This window comes from Heterodontus francisci, chromosome 22 (genome assembly GCF_036365525.1).
Source record: "Heterodontus francisci isolate sHetFra1 chromosome 22, sHetFra1.hap1, whole genome shotgun sequence".
NCBI lineage: Eukaryota > Metazoa > Chordata > Chondrichthyes > Heterodontiformes > Heterodontidae > Heterodontus > Heterodontus francisci.
Window position 1 is genome coordinate 34,549,951 of NC_090392.1, and position 15,411 is coordinate 34,565,361.

At 44.0% G+C, this 15,411-nt stretch overlaps 5 non-coding genes across 5 annotated transcripts; all 5 read right to left on the minus strand.

Annotated features, from left to right (window-relative positions):
- Window positions 1-926: 926 nt before the first annotated feature.
- trnav-aac (transfer RNA valine (anticodon AAC)) lies at window positions 927-999 on the minus strand. The gene has a single exon. It is a non-coding gene; the product is annotated as a tRNA-Val (tRNA).
- A 3,406-nt stretch (window positions 1,000-4,405) lies between these two features.
- Window positions 4,406-4,478, minus strand: trnav-aac (transfer RNA valine (anticodon AAC)). Its single transcript has one exon. It is a non-coding gene; the product is annotated as a tRNA-Val (tRNA).
- Window positions 4,479-7,884: 3,406 nt separating this feature from the next.
- trnav-aac (transfer RNA valine (anticodon AAC)) lies at window positions 7,885-7,957 on the minus strand. The gene has a single exon. It is a non-coding gene; the product is annotated as a tRNA-Val (tRNA).
- Window positions 7,958-11,356: 3,399 nt separating this feature from the next.
- Window positions 11,357-11,429, minus strand: trnav-aac (transfer RNA valine (anticodon AAC)). The gene has a single exon. It is a non-coding gene; the product is annotated as a tRNA-Val (tRNA).
- Window positions 11,430-14,836: 3,407 nt separating this feature from the next.
- On the minus strand, window positions 14,837-14,914 carry trnav-aac (transfer RNA valine (anticodon AAC)). The gene has a single exon. It is a non-coding gene; the product is annotated as a tRNA-Val (tRNA).
- Between the last annotated feature and the right edge of the window lie 497 nt (window positions 14,915-15,411).

Genomic DNA, 15,411 nt, shown 5'->3' on the forward strand with positions numbered 1-15,411 from the left:
CTTCAGTTACAGAATCAGCTGTGTCCGTCTAGGCAAAGTACTCCTAGCGGCTCTGCGTGACGCTGAATAGTTATGTTAATCTGCATCAATAAATCCAGGTATGTCTCTGTTACTGACTGAACAAAACGCTGATAAATCTGTGAGCGACTGTCATAACTTAAATAACTTTTTCCCCTCTGCGTGTCATGAACCTTCACCCCTTGTCATAATTGCGGCTGCATGTTAAGAGCTGGGTTATCAAGGTGCTTAAGACACCAATAATCTGCTGCAGCAGTGGTTAAATTGAAAAGGATTTTTGCCCCTTTTACCCAAGAAGAAATGTTCAGGAGGAGCAATTTCCCCCAACTTGTTTCCACCGGAGATTCATCATTGCAACTCAAAGAAAGTTTCAGTCACTTGGGTGTTCTGTAAGAGCTGCTCGGAGGTTCAGTGACCCGGATATCATGTGCCTACGTTTTGCTGAGCCGGTGCTTGGTTGATGGGGAGATTTGGCCCGGGTTGTGCTATTTTACCTCCCCGAGATGGCCAGTAACCTGTTGATTGAGGCAGCAGACGCCACTTGCTGCTGACAGCGAGTAATTGGACAGTGCGGGTCAAAATATTGCAGCGTGCCCCTGTCTCAACGACTGTGGAGCTGGTGAAAGTGAATTGCTGATGTGCTTTTGCCTCGTCTGAAATGAGACTAAGATTCGCTGTTACTTAGCAAGCTCGTGTTGCAGGTTTCTATTCTCATCTGAGCCAAATAAAGTGTCACTGCTCGGTTTTGCGGAACTTTCTGCAGCATCAGGACTAGAAAGAGGAGCGAGTGCAAGGCATTGTGCACACAATGTGCAAGAGAAAGAGGGCTTTGAGAAATTGTGTTGTGTTCATGGGGAATGTCAATGATTGCATATTTCTTGCGAAGAAGTTTGGGTTCGTTTTGAAAATGTTTCCGCCCAGTTTCGAACTGGGGACCTTTTGCGTGTTAGGCAAACGTGATCACCACTACACTACAGAAACTCAACACGTTACAGCGCTGAGGAAGCTGCAAGTATTGTTAAACTATACAGTCTTAATCGATTTGTGGTGCTTGTTTCATTGAAATGCAATTCCACTGTGACATTTCGCAAGGCTGCAGAGGTATTGACCCAGCCATGGACGATCAGCAGTGCACAACACATCGCCAGTCCATTCAGGCCATCGTACCATTGCCAGTTTTTTCAAAGACTTGCCACTTGGGCCCACTTCCTTAGCTCTGCTTTCCTTTGCCTCTCCTTTCATGCAATTATCCAATTCCCTTTTTTTAAAACTCTCCCTTAAGAAACTAAGTTTGTAAGAGGTGCAGCAGCTGCTGCAGTGTTAATGCACAGTGTGCCATCATTGACAAAGATTCCCTTCCCCAACCACACCAAGACATCCACTTGGGATTCTTGCCAACTTCTGGATTTCATTTCTCATTATTTACTGATTGCACTGACACATATTTGTGTTTTTAAACTCTTTATTTTGATCAAATGAGTCCTTATTTTGCTGAGTTGCTACATACAATGTGATTACCCTCGCAGTAGAATGCGTAACAGAGGCAGTTATATAATGGGGGCGAAGCTTCACTGCAGCTATATAATGTCCTGGTTGGACCCCACCTGGAGTCCTCTGCATAGTCTGGGCATGCCAATCTATATAGTATACAAATTGGCCTTGGTATACAGGGCAGTTCAGATCCAGCAGAATGTTTGCAGAGTTCAAATGGTTAGATTAGGAAGCCATGTCCCCTCTTCCACAGAGACAGCTGTTGGTTTCCACCTGGTGCCTCACTTGTTTCTGAATTTCAAGGTGTAGAATGAAATCAAGCAACGTAACCCAAGTTTGCAATGCATTCCACGCAATCATCAAACACATCATTCCTGTCTTCCTCACCTTAGCTGCACAGCCCTCGAAACGTTGCAATCCATGTAACACAGTATTTGTTCCAGGTTTAGGCTTTCAGTAGGATTATAATAATATCTGTGCCCTCATCTTGAAATGAGATTCTCAGCAATATCCAACACAAATTGAATTGCATAGATGACAGGCAAATATAGGAAAACAGGTCAGTATGCAACACAATTCCATGGTGCCCATTTTCAGATGCACAATAGTCATCTTTTCCAGCAAATGAAAGAATTTTTCAGTGAATCATTTGCAAAGTCAGAGTTAATGGCATTTGTGCTTTTCTTTCTTCTTGTTTTGCAACATACTGGCGCCTAAATCCAATTCATGTATATTCATGTTTATTGGGGAGACCAAACGCAGACTGGGTGACCGCTTTGCGGAATACGTCGGCTCAGTCCGCAAGCAGGACCCTGAGCTTCCGGTTGCTTGCCATTTCAAGACTGCCCACTGCTCTCATGCTCACATCTCTATCCTGGGATTGCCTCAGTGTTCCAGTGAACATCAACACAAGCTCGAAAAACAGCATCCCGTTGACCGATTAGTTTAGTTTGGTGATACAGCAGTGAAACAGGCCCTTCGGCCCACCGAGTCTGTGCTGACCATCGACCACCCATTTATACTAATCCGACACGAATTCCATATTCCTACCACATCCCCACCTTCCCTATATTTCCCTAACACCTCCCTATACGAGGGGCAATTTATAATGGCCAATTAACCTATCAAGCAGCCAGTCTTTGGCATGTGGGAGGAAACCGGAGCACCCAGAGGAATCCCACGCAGACACAGGGAGAACTTGCAAACACCACGCAGGCAGTGCCCAGAATTGAAAGCGGGTCGCTGGAGCTGTGAGGCTGCGGTGTGAACCACTGCACACGAGAGCGTGCCGGACTGAATATTGAGTTCAATAATTCCAGAGCATGACGGGGCCCCCATTTTACTTTCATTTTTTGTTATTTTTCATTTTTACATTTTTTACATTTTTTTGTATGTTTATTTTATTTCATCTTAGTTTGTTCAGTTTGCTTACCCACTGTTTTTTTTCCTGTTTGTACTTGCTGCTGTTCAATTTTCAGTCCATTAACAGTCCTCTCTGTACTAATGCTTTGTCTTTCAACACACCATTAACATATTGTTTGCCTTTGCTCCATGACCTTCTGGTCAGCTATTCTGTGGCCTTGTCCAATCTACACCTTCTCCTTTGTTATCTCTTGCTCCACCCCCGCTTTACTTGCTTCTAACCTTTGACATTTCTAATATTTGCCAGTTCTGAAGAAGGGTCACTGAGCCGAAATGTTAACTCTGCTTCTGTCTCCACAGATGCTGCCAGTCGTGCTGAGTATTTCCAGAATTTCTTGTTTTTATTTCAGATTTCCAGCATCCACAGTATTTTGCTTTTATTCATGTATATTCTTCCTCGGTTCAATATGAAGGAGCGCTTTGATATTGAGCGGAGCCGCAGTGCATCTCATTTTCAACGCCACCTTGTTAGTGTTCCTGTTACTTGCCGAATGAAGAACAAAATAAAATAATAATTTGGCAGGTCTGCCTGTTTCCTTAGCTTCAGTTACAGAATCAGCTGTGTCCGTCTTTAAGGGAGGCAAAGTACTCCTAGCGGCTCTGCGTGACGCTGAATAGTTATGTTAATCTGCATCAATAAATCCAGGTATGTCTCTGTTACTGACTGAACAAAACGCTAATAAATCTGTGAGCGACTGTCATAACTTAAATAACTTTTTCCCCTCTGCGTGTCATGAACCTTCACCCCTTGTCATAATTGCGGCTGCATGTTAAGAGCTGGGTTATCAAGGTGCTTAAGACACCAATAATCTGCTGCAGCAGTGGTTAAATTGAAAAGGATTTTTGCCCCTTTTACCCAAGAAGAAATGTTCAGGAGGAGCAATTTCCCCCAACTTGTTTCCACCGGAGATTCATCATTGCAACTCAAAGAAAGTTTCAGTCACTTGGGTGTTCTGTAAGAGCTGCTCGGAGGTTCAGTGACCCGGATATCATGTGCCTACGTTTTGCTGAGCCGGTGCTTGGTTGATGGGGAGATTTGGCCCGGGTTGTGCTATTTTACCTCCCCGAGATGGCCAGTAACCTGTTGATTGAGGCAGCAGACGCCACTTGCTGCTGACAGCGAGTAATTGGACAGTGCGGGTCAAAATATTGCAGCGTGCCCCTGTCTCAACGACTGTGGAGCTGGTGAAAGTGAATTGCTGATGTGCTTTTGCCTCGTCTGAAATGAGACTAAGATTCGCTGTTACTTAGCAAGCTCGTGTTGCAGGTTTCTATTCTCATCTGAGCCAAATAAAGTGTCACTGCTCGGTTTTGCGGAACTTTCTGCAGCATCAGGACTAGAAAGAGGAGCGAGTGCAAGGCATTGTGCACACAATGTGCAAGAGAAAGAGGGCTTTGAGAAATTGTGTTGTGTTCATGGGGAATGTCAATGATTGCATATTTCTTGCGAAGAAGTTTGGGTTCGTTTTGAAAATGTTTCTGCCCAGTTTCGAACTGAGGACCTTTTGCGTGTTAGGCAAACGTGATCACCACTACACTACAGAAACTCAACACGTTACAGCGCTGAGGAAGCTGCAAGTATTGTTAAACTATACAGTCTTAATCGATTTGTGGTGCTTGTTTCATTGAAATGCAATTCCACTGTGACATTTCGCAAGGCTGCAGAGGTATTGACCCAGCCATGGACGATCAGCAGTGCACAACACATCGCCAGTCCATTCAGGCCATCGTACCATTGCCAGTTTTTTCAAAGACTTGCCACTTGGGCCCACTTCCTTAGCTCTGCTTTTCTTTGCCTCTCCTTTCATGCAATTATCCAATTCCCTTTTTTTAAAACTCTCCCTTAAGAAACTAAGTTTGTAAGAGGTGCAGCAGCTGCTGCAGTGTTAATGCACAGTGTGCCATCATTGACAAAGATTCCCTTCCCCAACCACACCAAGACATCCACTTGGGATTCTTGCCAACTTCTGGATTTCATTTCTCATTATTTACTGATTGCACTGACACATATTTGTGTTTTTAAACTCTTTATTTTGATCAAATGAGTCCTTATTTTGCTGAGTTGCTACATACAATGTGATTACCCTCGCAGTAGAATGCGTAACAGAGGCAGTTATATAATGGGGGCGAAGCTTCACTGCAGCTATATAATGTCCTGGTTGGACCCCACCTGGAGTCCTCTGCATAGTCTGGGCATGCCAATCTATATAGTATACAAATTGGCCTTGGTATACAGGGCAGTTCAGATCCAGCAGAATGTTTGCAGAGTTCAAATGGTTAGATTAGGAAGCCATGTCCCCTCTTCCACAGAGACAGCTGTTGGTTTCCACCTGGTGCCTCACTTGTTTCTGAATTTCAAGGTGTAGAATGAAATCAAGCAACGTAACCCAAGTTTGCAATGCATTCCACGCAATCATCAAACACATCATTCCTGTCTTCCTCACCTTAGCTGCACAGCCCTCGAAACGTTGCAATCCATGTAACACAGTATTTGTTCCAGGTTTAGGCTTTCAGTAGGATTATAATAATATCTGTGCCCTCATCTTGAAATGAGATTCTCAGCAATATCCAACACAAATTGAATTGCATAGATGACAGGCAAATATAGGAAAACAGGTGAGTATGCAACACAATTCCATGGTGCCCATTTTCAGATGCACAATAGTCATCTTTTCCAGCAAATGAAAGAATTTTTCAGTGAATCATTTGCAAAGTCAGAGTTAATGGCATTTGTGCTTTTCTTTCTTCTTGTTTTGCAACATACTGGCGCCTAAATCCAATTCATGTATATTCATGTTTATTGGGGAGACCAAACGCAGACTGGGTGACCGCTTTGCGGAATACGTCGGCTCAGTCCGCAAGCAGGACCCTGAGCTTCCGGTTGCTTGCCATTTCAAGACTGCCCACTGCTCTCATGCTCACATCTCTATCCTGGGATTGCCTCAGTGTTCCAGTGAACATCAACACAAGCTCGAAAAACAGCATCCCGTTGACCGATTAGTTTAGTTTGGTGATACAGCAGTGAAACAGGCCCTTCGGCCCACCGAGTCTGTGCTGACCATCGACCACCCATTTATACTAATCCGACACGAATTCCATATTCCTACCACATCCCCACCTTCCCTATATTTCCCTAACACCTCCCTATACGAGGGGCAATTTATAATGGCCAATTAACCTATCAAGCAGCCAGTCTTTGGCATGTGGGAGGAAACCGGAGCACCCAGAGGAATCCCACGCAGACACAGGGAGAACTTGCAAACACCACGCAGGCAGTGCCCAGAATTGAAAGCGGGTCGCTGGAGCTGTGAGGCTGCGGTGTGAACCACTGCACACGAGAGCGTGCCGGACTGAATATTGAGTTCAATAATTCCAGAGCATGACGGGGCCCCCATTTTACTTTCATTTTTTGTTATTTTTCATTTTTACATTTTTTACATTTTTTTGTATGTTTATTTTATTTCATCTTAGTTTGTTCAGTTTGCTTACCCACTGTTTTTTTTCCTGTTTGTACTTGCTGCTGTTCAATTTTCAGTCCATTAACAGTCCTCTCTGTACTAATGCTTTGTCTTTCAACACACCATTAACATATTGTTTGCCTTTGCTCCATGACCTTCTGGTCAGCTATTCTGTGGCCTTGTCCAATCTACACCTTCTCCTTTGTTATCTCTTGCTCCACCCCCGCTTTACTTGCTTCTAACCTTTGACATTTCTAATATTTGCCAGTTCTGAAGAAGGGTCACTGAGCCGAAATGTTAACTCTGCTTCTGTCTCCACAGATGCTGCCAGTCGTGCTGAGTATTTCCAGAATTTCTTGTTTTTATTTCAGATTTCCAGCATCCACAGTATTTTGCTTTTATTCATGTATATTCTTCCTCGGTTCAATATGAAGGAGCGCTTTGATATTGAGCGGAGCCGCAGTGCATCTCATTTTCAACGCCACCTTGTTAGTGTTCCTGTTACTTGCCGAATGAAGAACAAAATAAAATAATAATTTGGCAGGTCTGCCTGTTTCCTTAGCTTCAGTTACAGAATCAGCTGTGTCCGTCTTTAAGGGAGGCAAAGTACTCCTAGCGGCTCTGCGTGACGCTGAATAGTTATGTTAATCTGCATCAATAAATCCAGGTATGTCTCTGTTACTGACTGAACAAAACGCTAATAAATCTGTGAGCGACTGTCATAACTTAAATAACTTTTTCCCCTCTGCGTGTCATGAACCTTCACCCCTTGTCATAATTGCGGCTGCATGTTAAGAGCTGGGTTATCAAGGTGCTTAAGACACCAATAATCTGCTGCAGCAGTGGTTAAATTGAAAAGGATTTTTGCCCCTTTTACCCAAGAAGAAATGTTCAGGAGGAGCAATTTCCCCCAACTTGTTTCCACCGGAGATTCATCATTGCAACTCAAAGAAAGTTTCAGTCACTTGGGTGTTCTGTAAGAGCTGCTCGGAGGTTCAGTGACCCGGATATCATGTGCCTACGTTTTGCTGAGCCGGTGCTTGGTTGATGGGGAGATTTGGCCCGGGTTGTGCTATTTTACCTCCCCGAGATGGCCAGTAACCTGTTGATTGAGGCAGCAGACGCCACTTGCTGCTGACAGCGAGTAATTGGACAGTGCGGGTCAAAATATTGCAGCGTGCCCCTGTCTCAACGACTGTGGAGCTGGTGAAAGTGAATTGCTGATGTGCTTTTGCCTCGTCTGAAATGAGACTAAGATTCGCTGTTACTTAGCAAGCTCGTGTTGCAGGTTTCTATTCTCATCTGAGCCAAATAAAGTGTCACTGCTCGGTTTTGCGGAACTTTCTGCAGCATCAGGACTAGAAAGAGGAGCGAGTGCAAGGCATTGTGCACACAATGTGCAAGAGAAAGAGGGCTTTGAGAAATTGTGTTGTGTTCATGGGGAATGTCAATGATTGCATATTTCTTGCGAAGAAGTTTGGGTTCGTTTTGAAAATGTTTCTGCCCAGTTTCGAACTGAGGACCTTTTGCGTGTTAAGCAAACGTGATCACCACTACACTACAGAAACTCAACACGTTACAGCGCTGAGGAAGCTGCAAGTATTGTTAAACTATACAGTCTTAATCGATTTGTGGTGCTTGTTTCATTGAAATGCAATTCCACTGTGACATTTCGCAAGGCTGCAGAGGTATTGACCCAGCCATGGACGATCAGCAGTGCACAACACATCGCCAGTCCATTCAGGCCATCGTACCATTGCCAGTTTTTTCAAAGACTTGCCACTTGGGCCCACTTCCTTAGCTCTGCTTTTCTTTGCCTCTCCTTTCATGCAATTATCCAATTCCCTTTTTTTAAAACTCTCCCTTAAGAAACTCAGTTTGTAAGAGGTGCAGCAGCTGCTGCAGTGTTAATGCACAGTGTGCCATCATTGACAAAGATTCCCTTCCCCAAACACACCAAGACATCCACTTGGGATTCTTGCCAACTTCTGGATTTCATTTCTCATTATTTACTGATTGCACTGACACATATTTGTGTTTTTAAACTCTTTATTTTGATCAAATGAGTCCTTATTTTGCTGAGTTGCTACATACAATGTGATTACCCTCGCAGTAGAATGCGTAACAGAGGCAGTTATATAATGGGGGCGAAGCTTCACTGCAGCTATATAATGTCCTGGTTGGACCCCACCTGGAGTCCTCTGCATAGTCTGGGCATTTCAATCTATATAGTATACAAATTGGCCTTGGTATACAGGGCAGTTCAGATCCAGCAGAATGTTTGCAGAGTTCAAATGGTTAGATTAGGAAGCCATGTCCCCTCTTCCACAGAGACAGCTGTTGGTTTCCACCTGGTGCCTCACTTGTTTCTGAATTTCAAGGTGTAGAATGAAATCAAGCAACGTAACCCAAGTTTGCAATGCATTCCACGCAATCATCAAACACATCATTCCTGTCTTCCTCACCTTAGCAGCACAGCCCTCGAAACGTTGCAATCCATGTAACACAGTATTTGTTCCAGGTTTAGGCTTTCAGTAGGATTATAATAATATCTGTGCCCTCATCTTGAAATGAGATTCTCAGCAATATCCAACACAAATTGAATTGCATAGATGACAGGCAAATATAGGAAAACAGGTGAGTATGCAACACAATTCCATGGTGCCCATTTTCAGATGCACAATAGTCATCTTTTCCAGCAAATGAAAGAATTTTTCAGTGAATCATTTGCAAAGTCAGAGTTAATGGCATTTGTGCTTTTCTTTCTTCTTGTTTTGCAACATACTGGCGCCTAAATCCAATTCATGTATATTCATGTTTATTGGGGAGACCAAACGCAGACTGGGTGACCGCTTTGCGGAATACGTCGGCTCAGTCCGCAAGCAGGACCCTGAGCTTCCGGTTGCTTGCCATTTCAAGACTGCCCACTGCTCTCATGCTCACATCTCTATCCTGGGATTGCCTCAGTGTTCCAGTGAACATCAACACAAGCTCGAAAAACAGCATCCCGTTGACCGATTAGTTTAGTTTGGTGATACAGCAGTGAAACAGGCCCTTCGGCCCACCGAGTCTGTGCTGACCATCGACCACCCATTTATACTAATCCGACACGAATTCCATATTCCTACCACATCCCCACCTTCCCTATATTTCCCTAACACCTCCCTATACGAGGGGCAATTTATAATGGCCAATTAACCTATCAAGCAGCCAGTCTTTGGCATGTGGGAGGAAACCGGAGCACCCAGAGGAATCCCACGCAGACACAGGGAGAACTTGCAAACACCACGCAGGCAGTGCCCAGAATTGAAAGCGGGTCGCTGGAGCTGTGAGGCTGCGGTGTGAACCACTGCACACGAGAGCGTGCCGGACTGAATATTGAGTTCAATAATTCCAGAGCATGACGGGGCCCCCATTTTACTTTCATTTTTTGTTATTTTTCATTTTTACATTTTTTACATTTTTTTGTATGTTTATTTTATTTCATCTTAGTTTGTTCAGTTTGCTTACCCACTGTTTTTTTTCCTGTTTGTACTTGCTGCTGTTCAATTTTCAGTCCATTAACAGTCCTCTCTGTACTAATGCTTTGTCTTTCAACACACCATTAACATATTGTTTGCCTTTGCTCCATGACCTTCTGGTCAGCTATTCTGTGGCCTTGTCCAATCTACACCTTCTCCTTTGTTATCTCTTGCTCCACCCCCGCTTTACTTGCTTCTAACCTTTGACATTTCTAATATTTGCCAGTTCTGAAGAAGGGTCACTGAGCCGAAATGTTAACTCTGCTTCTGTCTCCACAGATGCTGCCAGTCGTGCTGAGTATTTCCAGAATTTCTTGTTTTTATTTCAGATTTCCAGCATCCACAGTATTTTGCTTTTATTCATGTATATTCTTCCTCGGTTCAATATGAAGGAGCGCTTTGATATTGAGCGGAGCCGCAGTGCATCTCATTTTCAACGCCACCTTGTTAGTGTTCCTGTTACTTGCCGAATGAAGAACAAAATAAAATAATAATTTGGCAGGTCTGCCTGTTTCCTTAGCTTCAGTTACAGAATCAGCTGTGTCCGTCTAGGCAAAGTACTCCTAGCGGCTCTGCGTGACGCTGAATAGTTATGTTAATCTGCATCAATAAATCCAGGTATGTCTCTGTTACTGACTGAACAAAACGCTGATAAATCTGTGAGCGACTGTCATAACTTAAATAACTTTTTCCCCTCTGCGTGTCATGAACCTTCACCCCTTGTCATAATTGCGGCTGCATGTTAAGAGCTGGGTTATCAAGGTGCTTAAGACACCAATAATCTGCTGCAGCAGTGGTTAAATTGAAAAGGATTTTTGCCCCTTTTACCCAAGAAGAAATGTTCAGGAGGAGCAATTTCCCCCAACTTGTTTCCACCGGAGATTCATCATTGCAACTCAAAGAAAGTTTCAGTCACTTGGGTGTTCTGTAAGAGCTGCTCGGAGGTTCAGTGACCCGGATATCATGTGCCTACGTTTTGCTGAGCCGGTGCTTGGTTGATGGGGAGATTTGGCCCGGGTTGTGCTATTTTACCTCCCCGAGATGGCCAGTAACCTGTTGATTGAGGCAGCAGACGCCACTTGCTGCTGACAGCGAGTAATTGGACAGTGCGGGTCAAAATATTGCAGCGTGCCCCTGTCTCAACGACTGTGGAGCTGGTGAAAGTGAATTGCTGATGTGCTTTTGCCTCGTCTGAAATGAGACTAAGATTCGCTGTTACTTAGCAAGCTCGTGTTGCAGGTTTCTATTCTCATCTGAGCCAAATAAAGTGTCACTGCTCGGTTTAGCGGAACTTTCTGCAGCATCAGGACTAGAAAGAGGAGCGAGTGCAAGGCATTGTGCACACAATGTGCAAGAGAAAGAGGGCTTTGAGAAATTGTGTTGTGTTCATGGGGAATGTCAATGATTGCATATTTCTTGCGAAGAAGTTTGGGTTCGTTTTGAAAATGTTTCTGCCCAGTTTCGAACTGGGGACCTTTTGCGTGTTAGGCAAACGTGATCACCACTACACTACAGAAACTCAACACACTTGCAGCGCTGAGGAAGCTGCAAGTATTGTTAAACTATACAGTCTTAATCGATTTGTGGTGCTTGTTTCATTGAAATGCAATTCCACTGTGACATTTCGCAAGGCTGCAGAGGTATTGACCCAGCCATGGACGATCAGCAGTGCACAACACATCGCCAGTCCATTCAGGCCATCGTACCATTGCCAGTTTTTTCAAAGACTTGCCACTTGGGCCCACTTCCTTAGCTCTGCTTTTCTTTGCCTCTCCTTTCATGCAATTATCCAATTCCCTTTTTTTAAAACTCTCCCTTAAGAAACTCAGTTTGTAAGAGGTGCAGCAGCTGCTGCAGTGTTAATGCACAGTGTGCCATCATTGACAAAGATTCCCTTCCCCAAACACACCAAGACATCCACTTGGGATTCTTGCCAACTTCTGGATTTCATTTCTCATTATTTACTGATTGCACTGACACATATTTGTGTTTTTAAACTCTTTATTTTGATCAAATGAGTCCTTATTTTGCTGAGTTGCTACATACAATGTGATTACCCTCGCAGTAGAATGCGTAACAGAGGCAGTTATATAATGGGGGCGAAGCTTCACTGCAGCTATATAATGTCCTGGTTGGACCCCACCTGGAGTCCTCTGCATAGTCTGGGCATTTCAATCTATATAGTATACAAATTGGCCTTGGTATACAGGGCAGTTCAGATCCAGCAGAATGTTTGCAGAGTTCAAATGGTTAGATTAGGAAGCCATGTCCCCTCTTCCACAGAGACAGCTGTTGGTTTCCACCTGGTGCCTCACTTGTTTCTGAATTTCAAGGTGTAGAATGAAATCAAGCAACGCAACCCAAGTTTGCAATGCATTCCACGCAATCATCAAACACATCATTCCTGTCTTCCTCACCTTAGCTGCACAGCCCTCGAAACGTTGCAATCCATGTAACACAGTATTTGTTCCAGGTTTAGGCTTTCAGTAGGATTATAATAATATCTGTGCCCTCATCTTGAAATGAGATTCTCAGCAATATCCAACACAAATTGAATTGCATAGATGACAGGCAAATATAGGAAAACAGGTGAGTATGCAACACAATTCCATGGTGCCCATTTTCAGATGCACAATAGTCATCTTTTCCAGCAAATGAAAGAATTTTTCAGTGAATCATTTGCAAAGTCAGAGTTAATGGCATTTGTGCTTTTCTTTCTTCTTGTTTTGCAACATACTGGCGCCTAAATCCAATTCATGTATATTCATGTTTATTGGGGAGACCAAACGCAGACTGGGTGACCGCTTTGCGGAATACGTCGGCTCAGTCCGCAAGCAGGACCCTGAGCTTCCGGTTGCTTGCCATTTCAAGACTGCCCACTGCTCTCATGCTCACATCTCTATCCTGGGATTGCCTCAGTGTTCCAGTGAACATCAACACAAGCTCGAAAAACAGCATCCCGTTGACCGATTAGTTTAGTTTGGTGATACAGCAGTGAAACAGGCCCTTCGGCCCACCGAGTCTGTGCTGACCATCGACCACCCATTTATACTAATCCGACACGAATTCCATATTCCTACCACATCCCCACCTTCCCTATATTTCCCTGCCACCTCCCTATACGAGGGGCAATTTATAATGGCCAATTAACCTATCAAGCAGCCAGTCTTTGGCATGTGGGAGGAAACCGGAGCACCCAGAGGAATCCCACGCAGACACAGGGAGAACTTGCAAACACCACGCAGGCAGTGCCCAGAATTGAAAGCGGGTCGCTGGAGCTGTGAGGCTGCGGTGTGAACCACTGCACACGAGAGCGTGCCGGACTGAATATTGAGTTCAATAATTCCAGAGCATGACGGGGCCCCCATTTTACTTTCATTTTTTGTTATTTTTCATTTTTACATTTTTTACATTTTTTTGTATGTTTATTTTATTTCATCTTAGTTTGTTCAGTTTGCTTACCCACTGTTTTTTTTCCTGTTTGTACTTGCTGCTGTTCAATTTTCAGTCCATTAACAGTCCTCTCTGTACTAATGCTTTGTCTTTCAACACACCATTAACATATTGTTTGCCTTTGCTCCATGACCTTCTGGTCAGCTATTCTGTGGCCTTGTCCAATCTACGCCTTCTCCTTTGTTATCTCTTGCTCCACCCCCGCTTTACTTGCTTCTAACCTTTGACATTTCTAATATTTGCCAGTTCTGAAGAAGGGTCACTGAGCCGAAATGTTAACTCTGCTTCTGTCTCCACAGATGCTGCCAGTCGTGCTGAGTATTTCCAGAATTTCTTGTTTTTATTTCAGATTTCCAGCATCCACAGTATTTTGCTTTTATTCATGTATATTCTTCCTCGGTTCAATATGAAGGAGCGCTTTGATATTGAGCGGAGCCGCAGTGCATCTCATTTTCAACGCCACCTTGTTAGTGTTCCTGTTACTTGCCGAATGAAGAACAAAATAAAATAATAATTTGGCAGGTCTGCCTGTTTCCTGAGCTTCAGTTACAGAATCAGCCGTGTCCGTCTTTCAGGGAGGCAAAGTACTCCTAGCGGCTCTGCGTGACGCTGAATAGTTATGTTAATCTGCATCAATAAATCCAGGTATGTCTCTGTTACTGACTGAACAAAACGCTAATAAATCTGTGAGCGACTGTCATAACTTAAATAACTTTTTCCCCTCTGCGTGTCATGAACCTTCACCCCTTGTCATAATTGCGGCTGCATGTTAAGAGCTGGGTTATCAAGGTGCTTAAGACACCAAGAATCTGCTGCAGCAGTGGTTAAATTGAAAAGGATTTTTGCCCCTTTTACCCAAGAAGAAATGTTCAGGAGGAGCAATTTCCCCCAACTTGTTTCCACCGGAGATTCATCATTGCAACTCAAAGAAAGTTTCAGTCACTTGGGTGTTCTGTAAGAGCTGCTCGGAGGTTCAGTGACCCGGATATCATGTGCCTACGTTTTGCTGAGCCGGTGGTTGGTTGATGGGGAGATTTGGCCCGGGTTGTGCTATTTTACCTCCCCGAGATGGCCAGTAACCTGTTGATTGAGGCAGCAGACGCCACTTGCTGCTGACAGCGAGTAATTGGACAGTGCGGGTCAAAATATTGCAGCGTGCCCCTGTCTCAACGACTGTGGAGCTGGTGAAAGTGAATTGCTGATGTGCTTTTGCCTCGTCTGAAATGAGACTAAGATTCGCTGTTACTTAGCAAGCTCGTGTTGCAGGTTTCTATTCTCATCTGAGCCAAATAAAGTGTCACTGCTCGGTTTTGCGGAACTTTCTGCAGCATCAGGACTAGAAAGAGGAGCGAGTGCAAGGCATTGTGCACACAATGTGCAAGAGAAAGAGGGCTTTGAGAAATTGTGTTGTGTTCATGGGGAATGTCAATGATTGCATATTTCTTGCGAAGAAGTTTGGGTTCGTTTTGAAAATGTTTCTGCCCAGTTTCGAACTGGGGACCTTTTGCGGGTTAGGCAAACATGATCACCACTACACTACAGTACAAAAACTCAACACAGTTGCAGCGCTGAGGAAGCTGCAAGTATTGTTAAACTATACAGTCTTAATCGATTTGTGGTGCTTGTTTCATTGAAATGCAATTCCACAGTGACATTTCGCAAGGCTGCAGAGGTATTGACCCAGCCATGGACGATCAGCAGTGCACAACACATCGCCAGTCCATTCAGGCCATCGTACCATTGCCAGTTTTTTCAAAGACTTGCCACTTGGGCCCACTTCCTTAGCTCTGCTTTTCTTTGCCTCTCCTTTCATGCAATTATCCAATTCCCTTTTTTTAAAACTCTCCCTTAAGAAACTAAGTTTGTAAGAGGTGCAGCAGCTGCTGTAGTGTTAATGCACAGTGTGCCATCATTGACAAAGATTCCCTTCCCCAACCACACCAAGACATCCACTTGGGATTCTTGCCAACTTCTGGATTTCATTTCTCATTATTTACTGATTGCACTGACACATATTTGTGTTTTTAAACTCTTTATTTTGATCAAAT